The following is a 5,511-nucleotide window of genomic DNA, read 5'->3' as shown; positions in this document are numbered from 1 at the left end:
GGACTTAGCTGGAAAAACTGTGGGTTTTTAAAATTCCCATGCTCTGATTGCCTCCAGCCTATCCAGCTAAATAGATTACAGGATAAAACTTCTCTGGATAATCTGGAGACAGTCCGAGGGCATTCTGAGGCAGAATTAAGTTATCCGGCTAAAAGGGTCATTAATCAAATCACGTTATGGCGTTTTCGCATGCGAAAAGCACCATAATTCATGGTGCAATGCAAATTTTTAAAAGGGGAGGGATTGTGGAGGAGTCAGGGGCTGGAATTCTGTAAAAGTAGGCTAACTTCGCACTTTGCGAAGCCATAATGCATAATATTGCACAGTTTTAAAACTGAAAATAACTACACCTTTTTAAATTGCATTAAGCTGTGCAATGTCATGTGATATGCCCATAACGCAATTTGCAATTTTTTCACAAATTCTGTTTTGGGCATTTTTAGGCTGGGGAAGGGCCTGAGATGTGGGAAGGGACTGGGGAAGGGCCTGAGATGGAGAGAGAGGGGAGAGGGAGAGAGAGAGAGGATCTCCAGGGGTGGCACCATAATAAGCAGCTATTTATGCTACTATAGGAAGCCCAGCTAGTAACTCAAGGTGAGGTTCAGGTAGTAGTGTAGGGCTTAGGGGCCATTTTTGCATGTACAGTGAGACGTTCGAACAGAACAGTACACTCTTGTGAAGATTTGATGTACTTTGGAGTGAGGAAACTCACACAAAGATGAGATTTGTACAATGTTTATGTTCTCTCAACCTAGCTTGATGTTACCCAGGTAGAGAGTCCATCAAGCTAGGTTGCGAGAACTTTGCAGATACACAAGTGCAATTATGTAGGTATTAACACACTTTGTAGTAATCCCTAGGCTAAAATAACGCACATTGCAATAAATAGGCTATTACCATAAAATACACCCATTTTCTTATCACATGCGATATTTAGTGCAGTTTGATAAATCTAGACCCAAGTCTGGTCATGCCGGAGAGCAGGCCTAAAATTAGCCAGATGTGTTTATCCAGTTAACTTTGACTTCATCTGAATATATTAAGAACATAAGAACATAAGAAATTGCCATGCTGGGTCAGACCAAGGGTCCATCAAGCCCAGCATCCTGTTTCCAACAGAGGCCAAACCAGGCCACAAGAACCTGGCAATTGCCCAAACACTGAGAAGATCCCATGCTACTGATGCAATTAATAACAGTGGCTATTCCCTAAGTAAACTTGATTAATAGCCGTTAATGGACTTCTTCTCCAAGAACCCATCCAAACCTTTTTTGAACACAGCTACACTAACTGTACTAACCACATCCTTTGGCAACAAATTCCAGAGCTTTCTTGTGCGTTGAGTGAAAAAGAATTTTCTCCGATTAGTCTTAAATGTGCTACTTGCTAACTTCATGGAATGCCCCCTAGTCCTTCTATTATTCGAAAGTGTGAATAACCAATTCACATCTACTCGTTCAAGACCTCTCATGATCTTAAAGACCTCTATCATATCCTCCCTCAGCCATCTCTTCTTCAAGCTGAACATCCCTAACCTCTTTAGCCTTTCCTCATAGGGAAGCTGTTCCATCCCCTTTATCATTTTGGTTGCCCTTCTCTGTACCTTCTTCATCGCAACTATATCTTTTTTGAGAAGTGGCGACCAGAATTGTACACAGTATTCAAGGTGCGGTCTCACCATGGAGCGATATAGAGGCATTATGACATTTTCCTTTTTATTAACCATTCCCTTCCTAATAATTCCTAACATTGTTTGCTTTTTTGACTGCTGCAGCACACTAAGCCGATGATTTTAAACTATTATCCACTATGATACCTAGATCTTTTTCCTGGGTGGTAGCTCCTAATATGGAACCTAACATTGTGTAACTACAGCAAGGGTTATTTTTCCCTATATGCAACACCTTGCACTTGTCCACATTAAATTTCATCTGCCATTTGGATGCCCAATCTTCCAGTCTTGCAAGGTCCTCCTGTAATGTATCACAATCCGCTTGTGATTTAACTACTCTGAATAATTTGTATCATCCGCAAATTTGATAACCTCACTCGTCGTATTCCTTTCCAGATCATTTATATATATATTATTCAGCAGAGTGTGTAATTGGCAGGGCTTCCCTGAATAGCCAGCTCCCTGCACTGCTGAATATCGAGCTGACAGTTCAGGATAACACCATGCAAGTCAAAATGTGAAAAAAAAAAAGGCACCGTTAACATAATGCTTTCAGGCAAAAATTCCACAATGCTTTTTATTAATATTTTGTTGATGTAAAGGAGTCTAAAACTGTCCTTATTAGTGAGATATGTGTTTTCACAGACAGGTAGCCATAATGGGGCCAATGCAATATTTATGCGCAGAAAGTGGGTGCTGAGCAGTCAGCACCCGCTTTCCTAACGCACCCCCAGGAGCCCTCCTGGGGGCGTCATGCAATATTTAAATTAGGGGTTGCATTAACAAGGAGATGCTAGGGACGCTTGCACACCCCAACACCTTCTTGATAACAGGAGCACGAAAGAGTGTCGCCGTCCGCCGGTTAGGAAAACCAACCCCGAGTTTATCGGCGTCGGTTTTCCTAAACACCCCACAGCCAGGGTTTTGCGAGTGCTGAGGTGCAGTCACTTGCCCAAAGAGATTGTGAGCCCTTGGGCCACAGCACGTCTCAGGGAAGAGCCCCAAGACACACACCGTGGGAGGTGAGAGTGTTCAGGCACGGGCGTGAAACATCAGGAACTGGAACAAGGCAGGCTCAGCCCTCCACTGGACCTGCACGCACCAGTGAGACCCAGCAACGCAATGCTGGTCTCAAGAGTAGCCCTCCAGCCACTCAATAGCCTTTCCGGGCCCGCCGTTTGGGAATGACAAGTGTGTGAGGCCAGACAGAGGCTGAGGACAGGAACAAGACGAGACATGGAACTCAGGAAACTAGGAAGACTCAGACGAAGACTCGAGGAACTTGGAAGACTCAGACGAGGTCTCAGGATACTTGGAAGACTCAGATGAGGTTACTTGGAACTTGGAAGACTCAGGCGAGGATTCAGGATTCAGGCACTAGTACAGGGCAAGTACTGCACCGCAACAAGCCCTACACAGCCGCCCATGGCTGGTCGCGGACCACGCCGAAAGTGAAGCAGACTCCAGACGAGAAAGTGAAGACTTGGAACCGGAAACATGTTGAAGATTCAGGAGAGGCCTGCACTGAGGCACCCTACACAGCCACCAGTGGCTGGTTGCGGACCATGCTGAAGTGGAGCAGGTTCTGGCTTGAGTCTTGGGCATGGATGGAAGCAGGCAGAAGGTACTCCAAAGACCAGGAACAGGATTCAAGACTCAGGATTCAAGACTCAGAACTTGGATTCAGTACAGACCTCAGAATTAAAAACAAGAGGCCTTCCGGAGACTTGCGCTGCAGACGTGAAAACAGGCCTTGTGCCACGAAGCACCCTACACAGATCCCTTGGGCTGCTCATGGACCACGATGATGGCACGCCAGGAAAAGTGGACAAGCAGGGAACCTGGAAGCAGGTTGAAGAGAATCCGGGCAGCACAGGAACAGGATCCAGCCAGAACGGGGCTCCAATGACTAGGAACAGGAACCAGATCAATACAGATTTACCATCAGGATGGTCATATGGAGGCAGAATCCGGCAGGCGAGGCTAGACAGGAATACCCGGAGCCAGGAACTGGATAAACCAGGACATCAGGACACAGGAAAGGAACATGGAACATCAAGAACTTCAGGACATGGAACATCGGAACTTCTGGACATGGAACATCGGCACATCAGGACACCGAACAGACAACAAAGGAGCTCCAACGAGGAACAGGACCAGGAACATCAGAGAAAAAGACCAGGAACTTCTGGAACATCAAATGAAGAGCCATCTAGACACAAGAAAACCACAGAAGACCTTGACCAGAAGGAAGACCACAGACCACTGTGAAACCCAGTTCACAGTGGCTCTGAGGAAGTGGAAGAGAGCCCTTTTATAGGGCTGGTGAAGGAACAGACTGATGAGGTCATCCGGTGGGGTCACGAGGCTTTTCCCACCGCTGGCCCTTTAAATAATGTGATGAGGCGCATGCGCCTAGAGGCCTGGGAGGTGGAAGGACAGCAGCAGCGACTTCATGCCGCGCGCAGAGGATGAAAAGGACAGCGGCCACTTCAAGGTGTCTAGGCTGCGCAGGAGCGGCCAACAGCAGCGGCTTCCCAGTTGCATGAGGAGGTGGAGTCCACGGCGGCGGCACCCCGCCAAAGAGAAATCAACATAGGGGCATCCTGTTGCATCCGTCGGTGCTAGACGGCTTCGCCCCGTTTGCCTCACCTTATTCACGGCTCCTCCTGCTTACCTAGGAAAGATGGCTACCGCCGCATCTACAAGCCGACCTCTCCGGCATCCCTGGAACGGCTATGGTGCTGCCTCTCACCATGCTCCTCCCAGGTACCTACTAAGGTGCGCGCGTTTCACCCACATTTTTATGCAACACTTGGCGTGAACCTCGGGGACGTTCCCCCATATTTTCGTCATGCCATCCGGGTACATAACATCTTCTATTTTGCTAGCTCATTGAGTTAGCAAGGACTCGAATCCGTTCCTGTCTACGCTACTCTGCCGCTTCCTTGCTGCCGCTGGAAGCTTACGCTCTGCCCTTTGGGGTAACTGCTAACCTGGGTATCCACTCCTTGGGGGCCTCTGCTTTATTTCAGGTGCCGAACAGGTACTCACTCCTCGAGGGCCTGCTCTCCCTGCCTCGGTGCCTGCACTTACTTCTACAACCTGGTGGAATTGCCTATCTACAGCAAACACCTAGTGAGTACACTAACTCTCAGTCTATCTCATCCATAGTACTTACTTGCTGGGAAACCTGCTTCGGAACCTCTCAATAGCAATGGGGTGAGAAAGGCTCCCTCTGCCGAGGTCCCTGAGACTGTAACTACCAGACTGCCTCACTACTGCCACCTCTGGTGGTACTCTTCAAAGCTGTCTAATAAAGAACTGTGTTTGTGCGTTCTTAGTCTAGCCTAGTACTGTGGCTCCTCACGGGGTTCCTCTCCATGGGCGTGGTCATCTGCCCCAGTACCCAAGGATCCACCCAAACACCGCTCATTCATAACACATCCGGGCCGCACAGGAGCGGCTGGCAGTAGCGGTGGTCCGGGATGGGAGCAGCGCAGCAGACCAGGCCACGCCGAAGCACGGTCCATTGGCGGCAATGGTGGCGTCGGGCCAGGGCAGGTGAGAGGCTGCTTGCGGGATGGGCTCCACGAGCAGCATCGTAACATAGGGGTTGAGGAAATGGACGCTTGTCAAGTGAGCATAGGTTTTCTGCACCCTATGGCGCTTTATTTTTAACTTTTTTTTTTGGTTAGTTTAGTTTAGTTTTCCTCTTATTTAATATCGCAACGATATTAAGTAAGAGGCAGTACAGAAAAGCAGTTTTTTCTGCTTTTCTGTACTAGTTTTAGGAGCATTCAGCTATTAACGCCTGCTCCGGGCAGGCGTTAATTTCT

This window comes from Rhinatrema bivittatum, chromosome 1 (assembly GCF_901001135.1).
Source record: "Rhinatrema bivittatum chromosome 1, aRhiBiv1.1, whole genome shotgun sequence".
NCBI lineage: Eukaryota > Metazoa > Chordata > Amphibia > Gymnophiona > Rhinatrematidae > Rhinatrema > Rhinatrema bivittatum.
This window is presented reverse-complemented; position numbering follows the sequence as displayed.